General features: G+C 36.6%; 1 protein-coding gene and 2 long non-coding RNA genes across 5 annotated transcripts in view; all 3 read right to left on the bottom strand.

Annotated features, from left to right (window-relative positions):
- Positions 1–27,992, bottom strand: part of LOC113042956 (contactin-1a-like) — a 551,632-nt gene that overhangs the window by 57,025 nt on the left and 466,615 nt on the right.
- LOC113042973 (uncharacterized) lies at positions 39–6,454 on the bottom strand. Its single transcript, XR_003275643.1, has 3 exons — positions 6,194–6,454; positions 5,810–5,923; positions 39–1,084 (listed from the first exon to the last, which is right to left on the bottom strand). It is a non-coding gene; the product is annotated as an uncharacterized LOC113042973 (long non-coding RNA).
- Positions 12,739–14,351, bottom strand: LOC113042971 (uncharacterized). Of its 3 annotated transcripts, none has more exons than XR_003275639.1 (3): positions 14,187–14,351; positions 13,984–14,097; positions 12,739–13,625 (listed from the first exon to the last, which is right to left on the bottom strand). It is a non-coding gene; the product is annotated as an uncharacterized LOC113042971 (long non-coding RNA). The 3 variants fall into 3 exon arrangements; XR_003275640.1 differs by having other exon boundaries at positions 12,739–13,541; positions 14,187–14,349; XR_003275641.1 differs by having other exon boundaries at positions 12,739–13,459; positions 14,187–14,346.

Here is a 27,992-nt window from a genome sequence, read left to right as displayed (position 1 = left end):
ACACTGCATCAACGTCTGATGAACACATTCACTTTTATTTGCATTATTACTCTTTAGGTTATTTAAACATGTATTGATATGTCTTTTGGAAGGTTTTTTTCTTTCAAACACATTAAAATGCATGAACTCACAACTTTTGATCCTCTGTCACCTAATAGATTTACTTTAACTTGTGAAACCTTGACTTGGGATCTAATACAATGTTTAATGCACTTAATGCTGTTAACAACAACACATGGAATGTATTTGCTTTCTCTTTGTATTTTTATTTCAAAATGGTACAAGATTATGTTGTTTAAGTCAATTTGATAAACAAGTTAGGTCAAGAGTAATCTAAAACTAGTCTGATCATATTACCCGAAATATGATGGGCGTTTTACACAGAGTGAAAATAGCAGTATTTCAGTGATATGCTAAGTGCTAACAATGATAGATTCTAGCTCTCCCTAAACCTGCCCTGACTATACAGATAAACACTTTATCATTAAATACCCATGAGGCACTTTATTTTATGGTGACAGAATAAAGGGTCAGTTTTAAGACTATTAACAGAGCCTTAAAAACTGTTGTTCATATTTTGTTCAAATGTACTACCTTGAAATTCAATATCATGTATTTTGTTCTGATTTCAGCCTCTTCAGCAAAAGTTACAAATGTTGTAACACAAGAGAATTTATAATTAACAAGAGAAATGCTAGTAAATGTTCAGAGTGAATCTGTGTTCTTTATGGACGGGTTATTATTCTGTTAACTAATGACTCTTTAACTGTAAATGGTGTTTTTGGGTACAGGTGAGCAGTTCATTGTGACTGTTTATATTTTTCATATTTGTACAAGGTGTTATGAACTATTTTACTCTAAGAGGCTGAAACCAGAAGAGAATACAGTATGTATTTTATGGTAGTAATTGTAAATGATATTACACTTATGAGCCCACAGTGTATGGATTTATATGAGGCTGAACTGAACTACAGAATCAGACATGATGTGTTGAGTTCTGGCTCAGTCTGCTGCATTGAAGCTAATCTTTCCATTGATTCAGTCCTGGGTATTCTTTTATCTTCATCTTCAGGTGGAAGTGGACCTGTGAGAAATGATGTGAAATAACAACAAAAGATCTGTCAGAACTGGGTGACCAAACGTGCCATTTCTCCTAGACACGTCCTTGCCAGGATTTGTTTAGCCTTTGTTTTCTTGTTTTCATAGTTGCTGAAGGTAATGATTGACAAGTAGTTTGACCAATAACATGCAGGCATTGTTCATAATGGACCAATCATGTTGTGTGTGAGAAGGTGGGATTTACAGTTAAAGTGATGCAAATACACATACACAAAGTGTGTTTGACTTAAAGCGGCACAGCTCAGACCGTATGGAGGACCAGGAGTGCCACTTAAAAATAAAATGAAGAATCAATTTATCAATTTAATAATTCAAACATAAAAATGTATATATAAAAAAAATCACTTTTAAATGGACAAATTAATAGACATTTTTAAAGTTGTTTATTTTATTCATGTTTTAAAATGTATTTTAATAATACCATAAAACAATAAATAAATAAAAAACATTTTAAATGTATGAATAAATAGACACATTTAAACTGTTTATTTAATTCATGTTTTTAAACGTGGATTAATAAAACAATAAAAAGTACATTAATAAATAATTTAAATGCACAAGTTAAATTGCTTTTTTTTTTTAAAGCATTTGGCAAACTTTTTCTCTCTCTATTTGCCAGATGCTTTTCATTGCCGTTTTGCCAAATGCTTTTCTTTATCCATTTGTCAATCGAGTTAAAAAATGCCATTGGACAGTACACACGTGGGAGCAACCAATCGACTGCAGCCTCAATTTGAAGCGGCAAACTGTCATTGGACAGTTCGAGATCAAGGCTTTATCCCCCTTTCTCTGAGCCTCTGAGGCGCCATTCTTGAACGTTATAATTGTTGTGCAAAAATATCCGGTGGATCTCATCGTGTTTGGAAAGGGATTGTGGATGATTTGCTAGCTTTAGCTGATTTCTGCGAAAGAAATTCTCCTCTCGATTAGCATTTTGTATATAGGAGAGTTTCTATGACGGCAAATCAATGCCAATAATAACCGAGAGCACAACTGATGCTGGCGCGCGCGCTAAATCGCTTCCGCGAGAGGAAAACTGAATCGGACGCGAGGAAACGGGAGCCCGCGAGCTCATTTCAAACATGTACTCTCCGCGCAATACAAGCCCTCGCGCGCATGGTCATTCCCCATATCCTCGCGCTCGATCATCTCTCACCTCTGCTCGCGCGAACAATTTTATTTTTGTCAGTCGTGGGTTGGGGCTTGCTGTTTTAGTTGTTATCTCAAATGTCATTGGTTATTCCCCTTTTCCTGAAGTCAGTATTGGACGCCTGTTAGAAAATGATAAATAATTAACTTGACCCACGACTTCATCAGTGGACCAGATACATGCGAGTTATCATTTCATTTGCTTGTTTAATTTGTTTTTGTCTTTAATGTAATTTAATGCATTGTTTTATAGAGTAGATCTTTTGTAGATACTTGATTAACTGGAATTCTTCTGATTGTTAGTGATTGCAGTCTTTTAATAAGAGATACACATATTTTACAGACTGTAATGATTCACACACACACACACCCCTTGTCAAAAAATCCTAAAGGATTCCAATAAGAAAACTGTACAGGATTCTAATTGGATTTTCTATCATATTTTGGAACCGTTCCTATAGGATTCTGATAGGAATAGTCTTGTAGGACAAGACATAAATATCCTGTAGGATCATTCCTATAGAATTTTAATGGGATCCAGTTGGGTGACTGTTTATATGGGATTTTTTTAATAATTCAAAAGGTACACTTTTCCATTGTATTTGTTTTATGAACAAATAGTACTTGCAGTGTGCCTAAACTCACCCTGATGTAGACATTGTTCATTGTACGTTGCACGACCTTCAGTAACATTGTAAAAAACATAAGAGGTGATTTGTGCAGCAATACAGCATAACTGCAAAAATTTCTAAGGGACTGGTAATGAATTGATCACACGCACACACAATATGTAGCACTTGTGCTTCTAATGTAAATTATTCACACTAAACCAGTTCTATACCCAAAGGGAGGAACATATCTATAGTGAGGAGGAACATATAAAGTGTATACAGGAGACCAGAAGTTGAATATAAAAATAACACTTTACTGTAACAATAATAATAATAATAATAATAATAATAATAATAGCAAATACAATCACATCACAACACAGAACAATAAAACATCAAACAATATGTAGAATATGATATTGTAACTCAGTATAATACACCTCAAAGGGAACTTAAACTGTTCATTTCATTTAATACAGTACTATTTGTGTGTAATGTAAAAACAGAGAGAGAAAAAAAAGCAAAAGCAATCGCTAATGCTCTGTCAAATGAACATATGCACGATTACTTCCTGGTTGTAGATAAGCCAGCTCAGTCATTTCGAGTCTTACTGTGCTTTAAGGCAGTGTTCGAACTATACCGTGTTCTTTGGGGGAGCCCACTTCTTTTTTGGGGGGGGTGGTAGAGGTCGTGCACATGCGCATGCCTCAAATAAGGACTTACAACAACTACAAGTATATGCACTATTATACATTATCAACGCGAGTGCTTCAAAAAAGGACTTATAATGACTTACAAAGATACATAACAGCTACAATTTGCACTATTATACTTTATCGACACAAATTGATAGGTCAGGAAGACAGCCTTGAATGATGTTGCGCTCTCCTCCGTTAATTTAGAATTCACCTCAATTACTTTATTTGGCAGAATCGCCTTTTGCTTAGTCAATGCCACTTCAATGGCCATCTTGTGTGCAATGCTGTCCCTGTATTTATATATAATTTTTCGCGACTGGTTCTGAGCATTAACCATTAATCCATTCCTCAGACAAGTGCGTGCCAGGTACCTTTTCAGACAGAAGAAGGTTTTTTGCGTCCTTACAAGTTGTAACGAGTGGGAAAAACTGTGGCCCCTTTAAGAGCTGCGCGCTCCCTGTAAAACGGTATGCACTCTGTATGATAATGTATACAAGCGCGACTCGAATCGCCCATGTATGCTGGTAATCTCTGTTTGGAAATCATTTTGTTTTAATCTTGTTTGTTTTGTTTTGGTTACGCTGTGGACGGTGGAACATGGGACAGACAATTGCCCGAGTTCGATTGGAGAAATAAAACGCGAGTCGTTGTTAAATGTCAATCGCCTCCGTGAGTTTTGTCTGGCCTAATAACTTTGTGAGCTATCCATATTTTGTCCCCCTCTTGACACAACGCGTTACAAAGTGATACACCCCAAGCTTCATCCTTAACACACAGCCATGTATGGCTCTTCCATTCTCTCCACTGCTGGCTGTTCCAGTTTAACGCGAGAGAGGACTCGAAGCAAGAAAGCAAGAGGGGTTAGGATCCCAGAGATTACTTTTCTTCAGCTTCATGCGTTTTCACAGTGGGCTTGGCTTGAGGTTTACCAGTGCTTGCAGCAGGTGAATCAGTCGTGCGTCATCACTACACAATTTCTTAATAATACCAAAATTAATTGAACTACCTTGTTTTCTTTTTGCCCTGGCTATGATGCTATAACTGCATAATGGAAGGACTTTGCGCACGATAAATGGCCTCCAACGTTTATTTTTTTCTACGAATCTATGACATACTAACATGTGGAATTTGCAGCGCAGCACCCCCACACCTTCTGTAATCTTTATTGAGGTTAATTAGGTTTTAATCGCCGTCATGCATGAATGAATAATATTTTTGCCATCATAATCACATTACAAAACTGAAATTGCACTTAAAAATATTCACATTGTCAGTATTTTTTGAGACCCCCCAAAATTTCAGATTTCTCGTTTTCAGGGGAGCCCATGTCTTATTAAGGGGAGCCGAGCTCCCCCTAGCTCCCCCGTAGTTCGCACTATGCTTTAAGGGGAGAGCACTTTTCTCAGCTTCTCTACAAAATCTATTCACAATTTGAAAAAAAAATCTTTGTTAATCTAAGAGGACCAAACGTCCACATTTACCATTTCAGATATACATTTTTATGTTTGAATTATTAAATTGATAAATTGATTCTTCATTTTATTTTTAAGTGGCACTCCTGGTCCTCCATAAGACCGATCAGTGTTTGACATGAATGGAAAGCATAAGGAAATGTCTGTATGGTACTTTGTCATACACCGATTGGTCTGCACACACAAACAAAGCCAAAACCTACATATTTTAGGATATATAGAAATCCTGGCCAGGATTCGTCCAGGAGAAATGGCACGTATGGTCACCCCATGTCAGAACCTGAATGATATTAGCCTTGAAGTAGTCTGTCTGTCTGTCTAATGTTATTAGAACTTTCAAAACATCCAGTTATTAAAAAAAAGAAAAAGTTTTTTCTTGTTTATGTGAAGGTTAGCAAAAACATCAAGGGAATGTTCATATGATCATTTTACTAACATTATGTTACTTTAAATGTTGAATGTTTTGAAACAAGCAGTAAGTAGAAACATTAAAAAACCAATATGAATATTCAACTAAAATGTTTAAGAGCAAACACTCTATGAACTATCTACACAATGTTTTGTGCTAATCAAACTAATAATACAATACAGATATCATTTTACATATATAATTTTAGTTGAAGAGTATAATTGACTGGAGTGTGCTGAATATAAAAGCTCTGCTACAGGAAACAAGCTTCTGTTTTGAGTGACAGCATGAAGGGTCAGGTTTAAGACTATTACCTCAGACTTTATATCATTTCAAACAAGCATTACATACCTCCACCAAGTAGACGAAAAATGACTAAAATAGTAGCTCTGTGTGTAATGCCATGTTTCCCAAGAGTATCACAATCCTCCAGTTGACGACCTGCGAAGAGCAGTCTTAAGAGTTCTTTGTTTGGATCCATGAAAAATAAAAACAACATGAGAACAGCAAATATATTCATCAACTTCAACCAGAGAAGTTTCCCTCATTAAGATGGCTTTCCTGTAATCGTCATAATTTATACAGATAAGATGGTTCAAATGGTTACTAACTTAATGTAGTAAAATAATGGTTAATTTCTGTAAGCGTAAATCCAATATTTGAGGCAAAGATCTTATAGCAATTAAAGCAAAAATAAAATAAAATATAAACATCTTAAAGACAAGAAACTCTTACGCGTTTTTCTTAAGTCGTCGTCGTATTTTAAAAAGATTCTTTTCAACTCTTCAACCGTGGTGTTCCTGAATTCCTCCTCTGAGTTCGCCACATCGACAAGTGTTTTTACTCCTGTTATCCTTAAAATATTGAGCTGGTAAAGCATTTTGAATGAGCTCGATACTTTGCAGACGAATTTAAAATGAATTTAGAAGCGACACTCCAGGAAGAATACGACGCTGTGCTTACTTTCACTTTCGCGATCTTAAGTGACGCGCGTTGCCTTTTATTCCTAAAAAAAAAAAATTTTGAAAAAATGGTAGTTCACTTTTTCCAGCACTGATAATAAATCATCATATCAGAATGATTTCTGAAGATCATGTGACACACTGAAGACTGGAGGAATGATGCTGAAAATACAGAAATAAATGACACTTTAACACAGATTCACACAGAAAACAGATGATTTACACCGGAGTAGGGGAGAGCGGGGTAAGTTGTCACACTTTTCAAACTGTCTAACATTTAATGAGCACCGTACATCACAATGATATAAAGTCATACCAAATGAAAGAATGAAGTCTTGGGCACATATGTTGTTTTCATTACATTTTCATATCTTACATCATTATGGAGTTGTAGACTGTTGAACAGAGAATGTGCACTTGTTACAACTTGCCCCATCGGCAGGTAAGTTATCACACTAGACTATCTAAAAATAAGAACACAACTATTTCATTCTGATTTTTGATTTTAACTTTAAAATTCAACCAGGACTGGAAATGTAAAAAAAAAAAAAAAGCATGCCCAGAGAATTTGGAAAAAACAATTATTTAAATCCAAACAATACACATTTCAATCAAAACAGGTTTAAGTGGCAAGAGCACTTTACTTTGAACTTTAAACTCTTAACGTTCTCTGACTGGGTTGCACATAGATCCATGATAACTGAATGAAATACTGCAGATAACTCACTTAACGTAACATGTTTAACCTCTGAACAAAACAGATTCCCTGTATCTCATCTTCAGAGTCACAGTTCTGGCACACCTAAATTGCCTGGACTGAAGTGCAAGCATCATGGGTCCATTTGTTGATTTTTACACATTTTACACAGGACTCTTTTGGACGAATGTTTGAAAATGGCTCCACAACGTCGAGGCAGAAGCACTCTTCATCATCTGATGATGACTCTTCTTATTGTTCTTATTTTAACTGCCTCGTTTTTAGTAGGTCCAGATTTTGAATTTTGAAACTGCTTTAAGCTAAATTCAGCCGTATTCTTTTTTGCTTTTCTATTTCTAAGAATTGCTCTGGAGTTGGTAGTCTGCTGTCAGCAATAGCATTGCTGGGTTATGAGCTGGTGATAGCAGAAGCAGAACTGGGTCTGACAGGGCAGGGTTCTGAATGGGTCGATCTGGGACATAGGATGGTGCAAAACCAGCTTCCAGAAATACATCTCAATGTTTTTTGAGCATGTTCTATGTGTTTTTGTGTTAGCTCAATACAGCACGTCAGCTAAAGTATCAAAAGACACGTTATTGTCTCCTCTATTTTGTGCAAAATAAAAATTTTTAACATTCATACCTAACAAAGTCGTATTGCATAAAATTTAGAGTGCAATTTTTTTACTCTTTAAGCCAAAAAATAGGAAAATTGAGGTAAACTCAGATTAGAGCGATCTTGACCACATTTGAACAGGAAATTCACACAAAGTGGCTATTTGATTTTTGAGATAGAGCCTCAGGTTTTGGAGTTATGAACAGTGTGACAACTTACCCCGCTCTCCCCTAATAATTCATAATATTACTGTTTCTCTGTATTATTGATCAAATAAATGCAATCTGATAAACATAAGGAACTTCTTAATAAAAGCATTAAAAACCCTATTGATCCCAGACTTTTGAACAGTACTGTGTGTGTGTAATAATTATAAATGTATTAGTTCAAGAGCAGAATTTACTTAAAGGGATAGTTCACCCAAAAACTCTGAATTGTGAAAATGTTCCATTTTGGGTGAACTATCTATTTAAATGTCCCAAATATAAAAGCACTGCTAAAGAAAACAAGTAAATATGGCCATGTGTGACAGCATGAAAGCCCGGCTTTGTTTTAAACACTCTTGTCACACACCTCCACCAGGTAGACGAAAAACTAATCGAATAACAGAACCATCTTTTCTGCCATAATCACAAAGTGAATAACCATCCTGCATCTGTCTGCCCTCGAAGATAAACCTGAACAACGATTACAGAAGAAGAGCAAACATCAGTGTATTCATGAAGAGGTGACGATGCAAGACTTGACTAGCACGCTCTATTCTATTTCTACTCTACTTTTCTCATTTTAATCATTGCACTAAAAATAACTTCACCCTCTAACACTAGCTCTATCTATTCGATCTATCATTTTTTATTTGATAAAAAAACGGGACTCGTCACAACAAGTGTCATTTTGTTGACAAAGTTGATCATTTATCATAATTTTCATCAACAACATTTGTTTCACTGGTTTAGTTGAACAAATTTTTAGTTGCTATTGTCCGAGTCAAATCAGTATCTATCATCTTTATAAAACCTTAATATCAAACCTTTATAATGAGTTTGCAAGTTTTAAAGAAATGCTTAGTAAATGCATTACATTGTAACCAAACCCATTCGATTTTAGTGGTCTACATTAATGTAGATTTAATCGACTAAAACTAAAACAATTCAGATGACTAAAACTAAATGGTTTTTAGTCAAAAGAATATGACTAAAACTACATCAAACACAGGTTACAGACAATAACCAGAGAAACTGAACACTCACCGTATTCTTCTTCAGGAACTGATCTTCTTTTAAACTCGTCATCAGTCGTTCTTCACTTCCTCCTCTGAAGCCACACATACTGTTCTTATCGTTCAGGTCAGCTTTATAACATTCATTTTGCAATTCATTTTGTATGTGCAAATAAAATTAAAAATTAACTTGAAAAGAATAATGCGCTGCTGTGTTTAGTTTCTTCTTCTTCTTTGATGTTTAATGAATATTGGTAATCCAGCTGTGGTGTGTGAGGCATTGAAACAGGACGGAGAAAAGAGAGAGAGAAAAACTTCTTCCCACCTACCTTACCTTTCTATATTTTCTTATACAACTTATTAAAAAAAAAACAAAAAAAAACAAGAGCTTCATGTCCTTTGAAAGAACTATTAAGTATATTCGGCAAAGTTAAAGAATTTAATCCAACAGAAATTAAATTGAATTCTGTCTCTCATATGTCATACAATTGATGCTCTACAGTTTCTGTAAGTCCACGTTTATTTGACTGAGCAGAACCACGTTTCCTTATCAACTGAAGTGAATCAGAATGAGCGATTCTCAGATGAGAAATTACTGAATCTTCCTATAATTCTAACTAAACCAACTTGTTTTTGTATTTTGTATTGTTATTTTTGTTTTTTTCACTGTTGCGAACACAAAGGATCACAACAAATAAGGAGAAGACGAAATACATTCATTGCCAAAACCTCTCCATTTATTTTACAATCATGCCATTAACCAACATTAAGACAAAGTGCTAGAACTTCCAGTCTGCCACCAGCAGGAGGCAGTCTTTATAGGGAGCAAACACCCAGAAACCGGTGCCTCCAGTTACACCACAATCAACTTCCACCTGCAAGCAATCAAAATACACACACACAAGGCAGAAAAAAGCCACTGGGCGTCACATCACTTACAAAAGTGTTCCTGTCGCTTCATATAACCCAGATTGCACATCTGATGGCAGATGAAGTATTCTGAAGACACCTTTCATAACTTTTCTGGACCTTCACATGGGTATATTTTCTGGCAGTCTATGGGACAGTCTCAAGCCTCCAGGTTTTCATCCAAAATATCTTAAATTGTGTTCCGAAGACGAACAGAGCTTTTACGGGTTTGGAACGAAATGGGGGTAAGTTATTAATGACAACATTTTAATTTTAGGGTGGAGGACTCAACTCTTCATCTGTGGTGTTCATGAAGTCCTCCTCCGAGTTCACCACAGAAACATGTCCTTTATTCCTCTTCAGTGGATCTACACTATAGACCTGGAAACTCATTTTGAATGCGCTCGAAACTTCACAGAAGCATTTCAGATTTAAAGCGAATGAGATCCTGCAGATGTGTGCACAATTACGAGCCATTTTAGCTTCACTTTCACTGTTTAAAAAAGCATTACAACCTCTTCCAAATGAACTCTTTTCACATTTCCGGGGGTTCACAGAAGTAGAAGCTATAGATGGATAAACTTCTATAGTGGTGATTAGAAACTTTTTTTATTATTCCCATTTGATACAACAGAGAAAAAAGAAGAAGAAAAATCCACAGAAGCATTTCAGTTCATTAAAGACGGGGGAAAATATCAAGAGATTACTTCTACTGATTTTGGAGCACCTTTAAAGGAATGGTTCACTCATAACTGAACATTTGCTGATAATGTGTTCACCCTCAGATCATCTGAGATCAGGATGAGTTTGTTTCTTCATCAGGTTTGTAGAAATGTAGCTCTGCATCAGTGTCTCATCAATGGATGCTCTGCAGTGAATGGGTGCCGTCAGAATGAGAGTCTGATAAAAACATCACAATAATCCACAGCACTCCAGTCCATCAGTGAACATCTGGAGAAGACAAAACCTGAAACACATCCAGTAGTTTGAAGAAACGAATCATCATTTTTAAGGTTACTGACAAAACAAATTAGAATTTATCAAAATGGTTGAAATGTAATGTAAATGTAATTTAAAAATGTAAAAAAAATTAGCCATTGAGAAGACAAATGAAAATATTCAGGTGCGTTGCAGTTTAATAAATGTAAGCAAAAGAAAAGGCTATGTACAATATTTGCATACATGAACATGCATAAACAAACAGGAAAATGCTAATTATGTCAAAACAAACTTCATTTTAAATTCATTTCTGGGAGCTTTTTTACATTAAGAGGCATCAGAAGATAATATATGATAGTAAAGATTATGGTAGTAAACTTGAATGCTGTAACAGTTATCACTGTATGACTATATTCCTCTATATTATGTGTGGCTGTCATATAATGCGTTTAATTACAAAATGCAACATGATTTATCAGATTCTGGGTCAGTATCTGTCCATAGACTGAGTCTTGGAAACTCCTTCATTTCTATCTCTAGGTGAAAGCATGCCTGTGCCTTTAGTCTCAGATGAATCTACCGTCAAATGATAATACAGATTATCCTCATGTTTAAGGGTATTTGTCATTGAACATTAGATCTAGAGAATCAAACATGAAATATAATAAAAAGAGCAATGAAGTTTTGACTTACAAATACAATCAGATCCGGAATAGAGTCTGATCATTTCATCAAGGATTTTTCTTTTTAACTCTTCAACTGTAGTGTTCTTGAATTCCTCCTTTGACTTTGCCACAAACTTTTATTTTCCTGCCTTTAGGCTTAGACTTATATTGCAAATCTAAAAAATAGACTTGATAACCCATTTTGAATGTGCTGGAACCTTCACAAAAATGTAACTGAGCATGAACTGATTCAGCAAGCGTTCATGTGATGCTGTGGTTAGTTTCAGTTTCATGTGTGTTCCAGAAGTGTTCCTTATTCAGTGCTCTGTGAACTGAGTCTGTAACATACAGTTTGATTCAGAGACTATCTTAATATTTATTTTGCTCTGTCGCATCTGTGAAAACACCAAATAATGATGTCAGTTATTTTAATTTTGATAGAACTAACCTTGAATTCATGCAATTTTTTATTTTATTTTTTTAGTAGAGCAAAAACATCATTATCCATAGTAAAGCTAGAAATAGTCATTTAAATGTACATCATCATTATTGTGATAAAATAAAAAAACACAATTTTTGTTTTGTTTGTGCACAGAAAGTATTCTGGTTTTTGGTTTTCCGGTTTAGTTTCTGGACTTTGAGTTGTGTCAGTTGTGTTTCTGTCTATGAAGGGTCAGAAAGTTCTCAGATTTCATCAAAAATATCTTAATTTGTGTTTGAAGATAAATGAAGGTCTTACGGTTTTGGAACCACATGAGAGTGAGTTATTAATGACAGAACTGACATATTTGGGTGAACAATCCCTTTAACCCACGGCAGTAGTTTAAAGGTATAGAGCAATTCTGCAGGAAAACACAGGACATGGCAACCCTGGCTAAACGCACAAACCAGAGTTGGGTGTTACCAATTTGTGCAATGAAGGGGAACTTTTGTACTTTGATCTGATTTATTATGATAAGTTATCCTTCGATTTAGACCAAAACATACCAATAAAATAAAAATCATGAATATTCAAAGGGTTGTAACTGTAATTTTAAATATAACGTCCACAAACTTCACCCCTTCTTATAGACCTTAAAACACATTTTCACAACTCCAAACTTTTTAAAACAGTTTTATGAAGGTTTGTAGGAGTTTTATTCAGAAAGAGACTTTGTTAGCAGAAGAATCGGTGTGTCAGAATGTTTATCTTCATAATCTTTCATCATAAAGTCATAATAAGCATCTCAAAGATATTATTTTGTAAACTCCCCACTGTTGAGTAGTTTGACGTCATGGATCTCCAGTAGAACCTGAGTAATTCAGCTCACTGATGATCATTTAGCTCAACATTAATCTGTTGGTACGAGAGAGTTGTTCATTTTGGACTCACTGATCAAATTTCACTCAGAAATCATACATTTCACAAACAATTACAATGAACTGGCAAAGAACAATGTAATATAAAACTAATAAGTTAGAAAATACTGTGGCAGTGGTGTGCTTATTTTTAATCTGTTGCCTTGTTTTGAAGAAAAATCTAATAATTGGAAGAATAATATTATAGCTACATACAGTAATACAATTTATACAATCTTGGCATTAAAAATATTTTCATATTTATATTTATCATATCTTATTCCTGTATTCTCTACTTTTGAGCTTCTGAGATTAGTGAAATCACATATTTCACAAAATATTAATGTTCAAATGCATTAATAAACTAAATGAGTTGTACAATATTTGCACATGAAACACATGAAAAGACACACTCCATCATACACTGTTTAATATTGAGTTGAATGAAGTCAATGAGACTGATATGACACTTTATCTGAATGTATTTATAATTCTCTGTGGATCATGTGAAGAAGTTTGATTAATGATGCACTGAACTCATAAATACATCAGCATGCTGTGTGAGTCGAATCATTTACATATTGAGAGTTAATTTCTCCATAGATTCTGTCCTGGATATGAATTCACCTTCACGTTCATCTTTAGATGAGAGACTTTCTGTGAAACAGAACAAGAGGAGATGTGTCTGGAGCTGAATGAGATGTGTTGCCATAAATCTGTCTTTCTGTACCTTTAAATGCTGGAAGGAATGATAATTAAAGATATAAATATGTGTGTTCACATTTCCACAATTACTGCTCGGGCGAAAACAAATGCTGTCGTTCTGGATACGAGATAAACTACAACATTTAGAACAAGACAAGTATGAAGCACAACACTTAACAAACAATTAATATGTAAACACACCAGTGTTCAGAATAATAATAATTAATAAAAAACTGTGTAAAACGTTTCGTTTTTAATTTTAACTAGTTAAAAGTGATGCTAACTATTATAACTAGTTGCTTTTTAGCATGCATATTATGAGCATTAGCTATTTATTCATGGCTATAAACCTGCATTAGTGTACATTTGATTCACAACCAGATAATAAGATCTTAAAGTGACCTCCTCTGTTATGATCTAAGATGAAGAGTCAGCTTTAGGAAGAAAACAGATGATTTCAGTCCATAAATACTTACGTGGAAGCATCGGTGGAGCAATCATAATAACATCACTGTGTTTAATGCCATGAGAGCCAAGTGTCCGATCATGAAACAGACGCTCACCATTGCAGTAAAGCTCACAGACTTTATCTGTGGAAGCAAACAGTGATAACACGAGGAACAGCAAACACCACGGTATCAACTTTAGAAGAAACACAACTCTGAAGTGCTTGACTTACATCTGCTGTCTGCAGAAAAGAGTTTTCTTTTCAATTCTTCAACTGTGGTGTTCTTGAATTCCTCCTCAGAGTTCGCCACAGAAACCTTTATTTTAGTCCCCTTTCATCTTTCTAAAATCCAGACCTGGAAACTCATTTCAGATTTACTCTGATCTGTCCAGATGGAATTAAAATGAACTCTGCAGACAAGTGTGTGAATATGACTGCTGTAACTTCACTCTTAGTGTACTATGACACAAATTATTAACCGTACGGACAGAAACCAAAGTCTACAACAACATTTTCTGTGTCCTTAAAGGGATAGTTCACACAAAATGGACACTTGATGAAAATGTGTTCATCCTCAGGTCATCAGAGATCAGGATGAGTTTGTTTCTTCATCGGGTTTGTAGAAATGTAGCTCTGCATCAGTGTCTCTGCAGTGAATGGGTGCCGTCAGAATGAGAGTCTGAACAGTAATAATAAAGCACAGCACTCCATCAGTCCACATGAAGTCAAACACAGATACAGTTCAAATCAGCAGTGGGGTAATGTAACAAAGTAAACATTATTTGTTACAGTACTTCTGTATTTTTTGGGAGTATCTGTACTTTACTGGAGTTTTTATATTTTAGCCAACTTTTACTTTTACTCCACTACATTTCCTAATTAAAATGTATACTTTTACTCTGAAATTATTATTTTTTATTGATGAGTCTGATACTGTTCTACCATTTCTGTTTCTTATTTTTATTTTTAAGTCTGACCATGTTTACTCCTGTTTACGGCTGCTCTTAGATTCGCTGCATCTGCGCTGTGGAGTGATGCATGGTGTTATTGTTTTAATCTTGTAGTTCTGTAAAGCACTTTGGTCAGTCTGTGGCTGCTAGAAAATGTGCTATATGAATAAAATGAACCTGAACTTGATACATTCTCCCTAAATATATGAATTACTTACTACAAAACAGTCAGAAGAACACAGACTGCAGGAAAGCAGGTTTAACGAATCAGTCGTCTGGCGTATGCACGTTAGATTCATGCTGGTGTGTAAACAAGTGTATACACAACCACAGATGATTCATTTCCCACTCAAGTCGAGTTTGGGGTGTGAGATACCCTTCCATACCCCCTCAGCTGATCACCTCCATGTCACGCAGAACTGAGGCAGTAATTAAAGCAAAACAAGCCCCTACAAAATATTGAGTACATGTACAGTAAATTAACATACTTTAAAATTTTGTTCTCTGAATGAGTAATTTGCTGTTAAATTATGTTCATTTAAATTTTTTTACAGATCTGTAGAACAAGTAGGTTACGGAATGAAATGAAATATGCAAACACTAGCCATGAAGAAGACTAGACCTAGAACACAATTTAAGATATTTTGGATGAAAACCTGGAGGCCTGTGACTGTCCCATAGAATGCCAAATAAACAACAGTGTCAAGGTCCATAAAATTTCACCAAGAACCGTTCACATGGCAGGAGTGATTTCTGACATCCATGTAAGAAGCTGTTTTGTGACAAGTGCGGTTGACTGAGACTCTTTCTTTAGCATAACATCTCTCGACAAGATGGTGGAGATGGCTCAATCAGCTTGAGGGAGGTTAGGTACTCCTCTTAATAAAATATAGTGACTCAAGCATTTGGTGGAGCAGGCTGTGTTAAGTATTTTGATTTGCATTTGAATTGGATGCATGTGAATGTTCGTCTTGAACTTTCCATGTAGGACTTTCTGTTTAGTTTCATTATTGGACACTTAGAAATAGTTCAAAGTTGTTATTTAAAGATATTTATCTATTTTGGAATTACAAATTACAATCACTGTCTAACTTGATATACTAAACTTCCCTTCTCCAGACATTCTCTTCATTCATCTCACTTTGCAATAATAATAATAAAAAAAACATGTCATCAAGCAGATAATTCAATTGTGTTTATTATAGTGTTTAGATGCTGATCTTATATATATATAAATGTATGCTATATGAGGCCCAGATTGGCTAATCGGGAGCACCGAGAGGATTCCAGGTGAATGAATCTGGAACTGCCAGTTTTAACAGCAACCATCTCTTCAACTGAAAACATTGTTGTCAGGTTCAGCATACAGTAAAGAGGTGGAGATACTCACAGCCTGGTGCACAACTTGGCCCTCATTACTAAAAGACAAAGGAGGGTGAGCCAACATCACCATCTCCCACTAACCATAAACAGCTCCGAGGTCTGACTACCAGAGAAAACACATCAGCCGTCATCAAGAAGGCCCAACAACACCTTCACTGTCTTTGCAGGCTGAAGAAGTGGAGCTTCTCATCCCAGCCATGACCCTGTTTTACAGAGGGACAGTCGAGAGCCTGCTGACCTGTTGTATCTCGTCCTGGTTCAGCAGCTGTACAGTGGAAGAAACGTATTGCTGTCTGATTGCCACAGCTACAGGACATCTGCACAGAGCACTGTTCAGAGAGCTGGTGGCATGCTGAAGGACACACAGGACCATGTGTGTTTTTATTCTGACCAACAGCGCCATCTGTCGGTCATTCAAGAGTTCAACATCATAGTGGGTGAAAAAAAGTGACATTTGCCAAGTATATTCCATACTCTGAATTGGTGCTCTGCATTTAACCCATCCAAGTACTCAAACACACAGCAGTGAGAAGTGAACACACCGTGAACACACACCCGGAGCAGTTATATATCCAGCGCCCAGGGAGCAACTGGGGGTTTAGTGTCTTACTCAAGGGCATTCAGTCATGGGTATTGAGGGAGGAAGAGAGCACCGTCCCTCCTACAACAACTCCTGCCACCACCGAGACTCGAACCGACAACCTTTGAGTAACTAGTCCATCTCGCTAACTATTAGGCCACAGCTGCCCCCACAGGTGCTGGGTCATAATCTAAATTACTGCCTATGTTAATCCATGCAGAAATGTTATTCCAGCTAGTCCAAAATGCAGCAGCAAGAGTTCTTACTAGAACCAGGAAGTATGACCATATTAGCCCGGTCCTGTCCACACTGCACTGGCTCCCTATCAAACATCGTATAGATTTTAAAATATTGCTTATTACTTATAAAGCCCTGAATGGTTTAGCACCTCAGTATTTGAATGAGCTCCTTTTACATTATACTCCTCTACGTCCGCTACGTTCTCAAAACTCAGGCAATTTGATAATACCTAGAATATCAAAATCAACTGCGGGCGGCAGATCCTTTTCCTATTTGGCGCCTAAACTCTGGAATAACCTACCTTACCTACCTTACCATACAATGCTAGATTAAAGACCCATCTCTTTAACCTGGCTTACACATAACATACTAATATGCTTTTAAATATCCAAATCCGTTAAAGGATTTTTAGGCTGCATTAATTAGGTAAACCGGAACCGGAAACACTTCACATAACACCGTACTTTCTACATCATTAGAAGAATGGCATCTACGCTAATATTAGTCTGTTTCTCTCTTGTTCCGAGGTCTGGAATTGGAATTGAACTACTGGTTTCGTCTGGTCAGAGGAGAACTGGCCCCCCAACTGAGCCTGGTTTCTCCCAAGGTTTTTTTCTCCATTCTGTCACCGATGGAGTTTCGGTTCCTTGCCGCTGTCGCCTCTGGCTTGCTTAGTTGGGGTCACTTCATCTACAGCGATATCATTGACTTGATTTGCAAATAAATGCACAGACACTATTTAAACTGAACTGAGATGATGACATCACTGAATTCAATGATGAACTGCCTTTAACTATCATTCTTCATTATTGAGACACTGTTTTCCAAATGAATGTTGTTCAGTGCTTTGACGCAATGTAATTTGTTTAAAGCACTATATAAATAAAGGTGATTGATTGATTGATTGATTGATTTATACTCACTAAAACCTGAAAGTCAACTACAGGCATTGGGAATAACCATGGAGGTGTTACTGGCAACACAACAGTATTGCAAACATCACAATTACTTATTCCAATTTCATGTGCCTCATTAATTGCTTTCCATCCAAAACTATTTATATTTACATATTCATGTTCCCAACATTCTTCTAATACTTTTTTGACTGGATGTATTTCTGAATGCCCTTTTACAGTAGTCCAGTATCTGTGTTCCTGTCTTGTGTTGTCCTTCCCCACGTACTCCATGTTTATTTTATGCCCTTATTTGGACCTTCCCATTCCTGTCCTTATTATGTTCCCCGACTGTGTCATTAATCATCTAAATTTGCTCCTGTATATTTAAGTGTGTTCTGCCCCTCATTTCCTGTCAGGTATTGTACGTCTTACCCTCCTGATATGTGTGTTTTCATGCCTATTCTATTGCTTTTACAGGAAGTGAGTCTATGATGTTAATTCTCTTTCGTTTCAGTGCTCCTTCATCTCCTCCACAGTAGCAGTGACCATGACATTTACCTGTAAATATAATATTTGGGCCTTTATAATGGTAAATATATTTGTAGCACTAGGCATTAAAATCAAGTAATCAGGATTTTGAGACAGAAAATGAGCAATAGAGTTTGAATACACAATTATTTGGTATGTAAAATGTATTTTATTGATCAGGAGAGGACAATGCTTTCTTTAACAACCAAACAAAAGCTAAAGGACATATTAAGTAAAGTTCAGTGAAGTGGAGTGCTTAGAAAAGCATGACGTCAAAGGGAAACCATATTTCCTGGTTCAACATCGTTCCCAAACAGTCTCTCTGTACAGATGGAGAACCAGTTTTGCCTTGAGAATCATGTGACTTACTAGAATCATTTCTTATTGGAGAAGAGGAAACTGAGATGTGTTTTCCAGAAACACCTTGGGCAGGGCGTGACTGTCATCTGTAACGCTTATCTTACTTTTACACAGTACACCAAGATGACTGGGTTGTACAGTCTGTGAAAAACTGTGTGTGTGTGTGTGTGAGAGAGAGAGAGAGAGAGAGAGAGAGAGTGTATGTGTGTGTGTGTGTGTGTGTGTGTGTGAGAGAGAGAGAGAGAGAGAGAGAGAGAGAGAGAGAGAGGAAGAGAGAGAGTGTATGTGTGTGTGTGTGTGTGTGTGTGAGAGAGAGAGAGAGAGAGAGAGAGAGAGAGGAAGAGAGAGAGTGTATGTGTGTGTGTGTGTGTGTGTGTGTGTGTGTGAGAGAGAGAGAGAGAGAGAGAGAGAGAGAGAGAGAGGAAGAGAGAGAGTGTATGTGTGTGTGTGTGTGTGTGTGTGTGAGAGAGAGAGAGAGAGAGAGAGAGAGAGAGAGGAAGAGAGAGAGTGTATGTGTGTGTGTGTGTGTGTGTGTGTGTGAGAGAGAGGGAGAGAGAGAGAGTCATTTTCATGTCATGCTCTAAGAATGTGGTATCTGTTCCAGGAAATGTCTTAACATGTAAATGTCTGTACGAACATAAGTTTAACAGCTGAGACCCAAACTGAGCAAGTTTCTCAGATATTTGACAAACAGAAATGAAATAATGAGTCCCTGAACAGAGTAGGGTTCAGTATTAAAAGTGGCAGAGAGTACATTATCAGTTCTTGCTGTTTTAACATAATTATATTATGATGTTATAATATCTATAGATGTTAATCCCCTGTAGTTCTATATGTTTGAGATCAATCTAATTAATGCTTGTAAATGAATTTCACTGGGACAGAGTCTCATTATAAATTAAGAAATTAATCTTGAGTTGACAGAAGACTTGTGGACAGCCACTGAATCTTTCTATTTTTAAACGTTGTGATTATTTTCTGTTAAAACAGAAACCACTACAGATTTATAATACAGTTTTTTTTCAACTGCTTACACACAAAATTATTACTTGTCACACAATTTCTCAAACCTGACACTCAAACACCAGAACCACACACTAAATCTGCAAAACCATACACAAATGTTTGGCCTTTTACTCAGTTTTCAATTTCGTTAAACACTTTTTGCAAAACACAACACACAATATTCTATGCAACACACAAAAATCTGACAGGAAGTTTCTTGATTTCCTTTTATAAACACAACCAATCAAGTTGCCACACTAATTCATCAGTGCCTCACACTAACTCCTCACATGCGCAGACACTTGTTGCTTTACTTAACAACAACCAATCATAACTTTAGTAGTGGCCTATAAATAGACCAAAGGTCAAGTAATAGCTTTTGGACAATGGATGCAAACACTGCAGACAGAGTAAGAGGAGTTGGAGGGAGAGCCAGAGACGAGTTCGACTAAGAGGAGCAAGAGGAGGAAGAGGACGAGTCAGAAATAGAGGAGGACAAGGAACAAAAAGAGTGGTCTCGAATGAGATTAGGGCTACAGTAGTCGATCATGTGATAAACCATGGTTTAACAATGAGAGAGGCTGGACTGAGAGTCCAGCTTAATTTGAGTAGATTTACTGTGGCGGGTATAATTCAAACCTTTAGAAATGAGAACCGGTGTGTAACAATCTAATGTAATGTACACATGTGCTAATGTACACATAATGGCTTTTTTACCATAACAAACAATAGGCCTATACTATAATACATATATTTTACTGTAGTTCCCTTGCATTCATTTACTACAGTGCAGTGCATTGGTCACAGTTTGGTAAGGTATCAAGAGAGAATACAGCATGTGACGTGGATGATGTATGCTGGAGGAGGAGAGATGGAGCTAGATACACACAACCATCTCCACACGCAAACACACACATCATGTTCGGTTTTACACTACAGGCTACAACACTACATATCTTTTGATGTATTTCTTTCTTTTCAAACTGTGTACACTAATACTACATTTACAACCACAAAGAGCAAAAAATAAAGTTTGGTTTCAATTTTGCTTTTGTTTTTCTTTATATATTCAACAGCTCTCTCCCAATTACATTCAGTCATGTACATGTGAGCTTTTAAAAGAGCTTTAGGTTTTGAGTAACAGTGTGTATATGACATAATCAAAAATATAACATTATGGTAAAGGTGTTTACAGAGTAAGACAAATGTTTGCTTTTGAAATATATTTGTGATATTTTGACTGTGGTGTTTCATTTTGAAAGAGATGTGAGGCATTTTGCATCTTGTGTGTGCAATTCTTCAATTTGTGTGTTAAGTTTTGAAAAAAAGAGGAAAACTTTGGAAAATGTGTGTAAGCAGTTGAAAAAAACTGTAAATTTTTCTGTGCTCACTATTTAGTCGTTAAATTAAATTGTATTAATCAACAAACAAAAACTCTTTGTACGTACAGGCCAGTTTACACACGCGTACATACTGCTTTCAAAACTGTTAAACTTATGTTTAAAACAATAACAATACAAAACTGAATAAGACACCAATTTGCTACATTTCTACAGTAATATTTGAATGAAACATATTTTAAATCTTAAAATGAAATGCTATAAAAACAATTATAAATAAGACCATCCACGTGATCAAATGTCCCTCCTGGACACAGTGAATGCTGGATGCCTGGATCTATCAGCAGAAGATGGTCAGGGATGGATCAGGTGTATAGGTGAACTGGCCTAGATGACATGAGATGTGATGTGGATCAGAACCTGTGTCAAGTTACTCAGAAAACAGGATACAGGTGTAACTCATTTGAAATACTTCTGCTAAACGTTACTCTGTCAGACATGCAAAAGAAATCTAATGTATCTCTTGCTCTGGCTACTTTGTATAGACCACCAGGGCCGTATACAGAATTCCTGAAAGAATTTACAGATTTCCTCTCAGACCTTCTAGTTACAGTTGATAAGGCGCTAATCATGGGAGATTTTAATATTCACGTTGATAATACAAATGATACATTAGGACTTGCGTTTACTGACCTAATAAACTCTTTTGGAGTCAAGCAAAATGTCACCGGGCCCACTCATCGTTTTAATCATACACTAGATTTAATTATATCGCATGGAATCGATCTTACTGCTATAGATATTGTACCTCAAAGTGATGATATTACAGACCATTTCCTCGTATCGTGCATGCTGCGTATAACTGATATTAACTATATGTCGCAGCGATACCGTCTGGGCAGAACTATTGTTCCAGCCACCAAAGACAGATTCGCAAATAACCTGCCTGATCTATCTCAACTGCTATTTGTACCCAAAAATACACATGAATTAGATGAAATGACTGACAACATGTGCACTATTTTCTCTAATACATTAGAAGCTGTTGCCCCGATCAAATTGAAAAAGGTTAGAGAAAAACGTACTGTACCATGGTATAACAGTAATACTCACTCTCCCAAGAAAGAAACTCGTAGTCTTGAACGCAAACAGAGAAAGTTGTGAAGTTTTTAGAATTGCATGGAAAAACAGTATGTCCAGCTATAGACAGGCTCTAAAAACTGCGAGGGCAGACCATATACACAAACTCATAGAAAATAACCAAAACAATCCTAGGTTTTTATTTAGCACAGTGGCTAAGTTAACAAATTACCAGACGCCACCTGATTCAAATATTCCACCAACGTTAAATAGTAATGACTTTATGAATTTCTTCACTGATAAAATAGATAACATTAGAAATACAATAGCGAATGTAGATTCTACAGCATCTAACACTTCAGTTTCATCCATCGCACCCAAAGATAAACTGCAGTGCTTTACAACCATAGGACAGGAAGAGCTAAATAAACTTATCACTGTATCTAAACCAACAACATGTTTATTAGATCCTGTACCCTCAAAATTACTGAAAGAGTTGTTACCTGTAGCAGAAGAACCGCTTCTCAATATCATAAACTCGTCGTTAACTTTAGGACACGTCCCAAAACCATTCAAGCTGGCGGTTATCAAGCCTCTTATTAAGAAACCAAAACTAGATCCTAGTTGTACTGGCAAATTATAGGCCTATTTCAAATCTTCCATTTATGTCTAAAATTTTAGAAAAAGTTGTGTCTGCTCAATTGAGCACCTTCCTACATAAAAATGATCTGTATGAAGAATTTCAGTCAGGTTTTAGGCCCCACCATAGCACAGAAACTGCACTTGTTAAAATTACAAATGACCTGCTTCTTGCGTCAGACCAAGGCTGCATCTCATTTCTAGTCTTACTTGATCTTAGTGCTGCGTTCGACACCATAGATCATGACATACTCATAGATCGATTACAAAACTATACAGGAATTCAAGGGCAGGCTCTAAGATGGTTTAGATCCTACCTGTCCGATCGCTACCATTGTGTTTACTTAAATGGGGAGTCATCTCATTTATCATCAGTAAAATATGGAGTGCCACAAGGATCCGTCCTAGGTCCCCTTCTATTTTCAATATACATGTTGCCCCTTGGTAATATTATTAGAAAATACGGAATTAGCTTCCACTGTTATGCTGATGATACTCAGCTATATATCTCAACGAGACCAGATGAAACTTCCCAATTATCTAAGCTAACAGAGTGTGTTAAAAATGTAAAAGATTGGATGACAAATAATTTTCTCCAATTAAATTTGGATAAGACAGAGATATTAATTATTGGACCAAAAAACACTACACAGAATCTTGTAGATTACAATCTGCAACTAGACGGATGTACTGTTACTTCCTCTACAGTCAGAAATCTGGGTGTTATATTAGACAGCAATTTGTCTTTTGAAAATCATATTTCCCATGTTACAAAAACTGCATTCTTCCATCTTAGAAGCATTGCCAAGCTACGAAACATGTTATCTGTTTCTGATGCAGAAAAGCTAGTTCATGCATTCATGACCTCTAGACTGGACTATTGTAATGCACTTCTAGGTGGTTGTCCTGCTTCGTCAATAAACAAGCTACAGGTCGTCCAAAATGCAGCAGCTAGAGTCCTTACCAGGTCAAGGAAATATGATCATATTACCCCAATTTTACAGTCTCTGCACTGGCTACCTATTAAGTTCCGTATCAGTTACAAATTATCATTACTTACCTATAAGGCCCTAAATGGTTTAGCTCCTGCGTACCTAACTATCCTTCTACCACGCTACAACCCATCACGCACCCTAAGGTCACAAAACGCTGGACTTTTGGTCGTTCCTAGGATAGCAAAGTCCACTAAAGGAGGTAGAGCTTTCTCACATTTGGCTCCCAAACTCTGGAATAGCCTTCCTGATAATGTTCGGGGTTCAGACACACTCTCTCTGTTTAAATCTAGATTAAAAACGCATCGCTTTCGCCAAGCATTCGAATAATGTTTCTTTTTAATTGTGAGTGTAGTTGCATCTGATCAAATGTGCTTTTTTATTCATTAGCTTGGGTTAAATTAATTTAACTCTGCTGGATCAGCAGCTATGCTAATGATGTCTGTATGTGTTTCTCTGTTTCTGCTGGATCTTCATCCCGTGGTAACTAGGATTTACACAAGCTCCAGTCTGGATCCAGAACACCTGAGAAGAGATGATGCTGACCCTCAGAGGACTTCAGATGATGCTAACCTTGAATCAACAAACAGAACTAACAATTATTGCTAAATGTGTGACTGAATCATATAATAACTTAATTAATAATATTGAGAGTTCATCGTCTAGCTGACTACGTCTTGTATTATTATTATTATTTTTATTTTTTCTAAAATCCTGTCAAATGTGCACAAACTACTAGCTACTACTAAATATTGTAGAAACATAATTTTCTGTAAAGTTGCTTTGTAACGATTTGTATTGTAAAAAGCGCTATACAAAAAATAAACTTGAAGTGGAGAAGAGCGAGGAGATCAGCATTACTATTGTATCTGTATCAGGGGATGGTGTGGACACAAATAATTCGGTCCCACTTTATATTAGGTGGCCTTAACTACTATGTACTTACATAAAAAAATAAGTACAATGTACTTACTGTGTTCATATTGTATTGTAAAACACTTTTGCTGCTATTGAGGTGGGATGGGGTAAGGTTAGGGAGAGGGTTGGAGGTATGGGTAAGTTTAAGGGTGGGTTAAGGTGTAAAGTATGGGTCAACAGTGTAATTATAAATGTAATTACAGGAATTAAATACAGATGTAATTACATGTCGTTTTTTTTTTAAATGTAAGTACATTGTAAAAACATGTATGTACAGAATAAGTACATTGTACTAAATTATTAATTAAAATTTAAGTACATAGTAATTAAGGCCACTTAATATAAAGTGGGTCCAATTATTCTATTTTGGAATAAATAAACAACATAAAATATTGACGAATTCTTCATCATGTCTGATTCCTTCCAGTAACATATATTGCAGTGAATTATAAACAGAGATGTGTCCTTGTTTTACACAAGAAATCATTGTATAATTCTACATGCTGTTAGTGTTTTTAGCTCATTGTTTTGTGGGTGACAAAGTGTGTTTGTCGACTGTCGACCTTTGCTAGTGTTCTGGAAGAATGAGCTGATTTGAGACCTGAATGAAGTGTTTTGGTAGTTGTAGTGCTTTCTGAATGAGAGATGAACTGCTTTGCCAAGCTGAAAGTTTGTTAGGAGAACTGTGTGAAGAGTTTTGCAAAAGTGAACTAAGTATTGAGAAATGTGTCCTAGCGTCTGTAAAAAACTGTAATCTGTAGCATTTTAATTCTCTGTTGTAGAATTTCTTTTTCCACCAGGTGGCACCAATCTGCCTCTGTTCAGTGGATGTGATGCATTTTTGCTCCATTTTTAGCTTAAAACTGCATTACAGTTTTTCCTATATGTTTTTAACATGCTCCTTTGATGGACTGAACATTTGCATGTTATGGTGTTTATTTTCTAATATGTTGTAGGTGATTTATAATGATTTAAAGATTGGTTAAATTGTATTTTACAGCAATGGAAACACCGAATAGATCAGCGGCTGCACTTCTGTTTTCACATCTTTACATATGAACAGAAACAGCAACAGAATAATAATAAATAATGAGCTGTGAGCCACGATATTTTACAAATAACTCTAACAAGTGAATAAAGTTAACTCTGCAGTTTCAGTGTTTGAATTACCATATCTAATATGTCTTTATTGATATGTTATTCTGGATGTTTTCTCACAATCAGATGCAGTTAATAACTGATCAGTTGTAATGTAATAATCTATAAGCATATTTAACAACTGGTTAAAGACAAATAACTGAAGCACAACACATTTGTTTCATGAGAAAACGAGTGCAGTGTTAATGGCCACATCTGTGTAAGGTGTGTGTAGTTTGAACCGTGTGTTTCAGTGGATCTGCGAGTCTTTCTGACAGATTCAGATTCAGATTCAGAGAGTGATTCATGTGTGAGTCGAGTTGATTCTTTAACAGAGCGTTGTGTTTGTGAATCAGACTCGTGCTGTGTGTGTGTCCTTCATCAGTCGCTGCAGACGCTGGAGAGTAGGCCTGGTTTCTGAGAGATGATCTGATGACTGGTCAGCAGAACAGACGGCTGTTTGTCCTCACAGACGCTTCAGAGGAGGATCCAGTCACTGTGTGTGGGTTCATGACGTCTGTGGAGATCACTCTGTGCTCATTTCAGCTGGAGACTCACAGAAAACACGTGACATCATTCACATCGGAGCAGAGGAACGTGATTCTGTGCTGGTCTGACCTGTCAAACACTGCTGATTTCATATATTTTAAAAAGTAAAAAAATATAATATAATAATAACAACAATAATAATATAAGATATTATTATTATTATTAAATATAGTTTTATTTGACTGTTTAACAGTATTAGAATAGTAATATATTTTAAGTATGTTTTTATTATGAAAATAACAAAATAAAATATTAATGTTAGTAATAATAATAATTATTATTAATATTATCTTGGATGCAGGAGTCAAACAACTCTGTGTGTGTGTGTGTGTGTGTGTGTGTGTGTGTGTGTGTGTGTGTGTAAAAGACCCTTGGTGTGTTTGAGCTCAACATCACAGTGAGTTTATCACAGAAGAAGAGTGTTTCTCTGCTGAACTACACAATTAAACGCTGGTCTCGTCTCGTCTCGTTGAGGTTGAGGTTCTTCTCCTGTAAGTGATTCATGAGTCGTCTGTGGTCACATGACTGATCCTCAGATGAGTGTTTCAGATCCTCTCCTGTGAGCTTCAGCTGTGTTATTATCAGACACAATTAAAGAAGTAATTGACTATTAACTGCAGCTCATGACCAGCAGCTTGACTCTTCTGTTACCCACAATCCCACAGCACTGCTGATGAGTGCAGGTCTCTCTCTCTCTCTCTCTCTCTACACACACACACACACTCTCTCTCTCACGCTTTCTCTCACACACACTCTCTCTCTCTCACTCTCTCTCATGCTTTCTCTCTCACACACTCTCTCTCTCTCACTCTCTCTCTCTCACACACACACACACTCTCTCTCTTTCTCTCACACACACTCTCTCTATCTCTCTCACACACACACACACACTCTCTCTCTCTTTCTCTCTGTCTCTCTCTCTCTCTCACACACACACACACTCTCTCTCTCTTTCTCTCTGTCTCTCTCTCTCTCACACACATTCCTCATCAGCACAACTTGAACCTCTTTAAAGGCCTGCGACTCCAGAGGTCAAAGGTCAGAGAGCAGAAGCCGTCAGAGTAATTAGGTAATGAGGCGTAATGACCTCTTGCCCCGACCGATCGAGTGTGAGTCACACTGTCTTCACTACATGAGCAGCTGCCTACTGAGGGAGCGTTTCATACAGAGAGAGTTCAGATTAAAGTTCTTTACTGACATGATGAAGTGAAGTGACATTCAGCCAAGTGTGGTGACCCATACTCAGAATTTGTGCTCTGCATTTAACCCATCCGAAATGCACACACACAGAGCAGTGAACACACACACACACACTGTGAGCACACACCCGGAGCAGTGTTCATCATTTATGCTGCGGCGCCCGGGGAGCAGTTGGGGGTTCGATGCCTTGCTCAAGGGCACCTAAGTCGTGGTATTGAAGGTGGAGAGAGAGCTGTACAT

The sequence above is a fragment of the Carassius auratus genome, chromosome 25 (genome assembly GCF_003368295.1).
Source record: "Carassius auratus strain Wakin chromosome 25, ASM336829v1, whole genome shotgun sequence".
Taxonomy (NCBI): Eukaryota; Metazoa; Chordata; class Actinopteri; order Cypriniformes; family Cyprinidae; genus Carassius; species Carassius auratus.
Note: the sequence above shows the minus strand (reverse complement) of the source record. Positions and strands in the feature narration are given on the sequence as shown.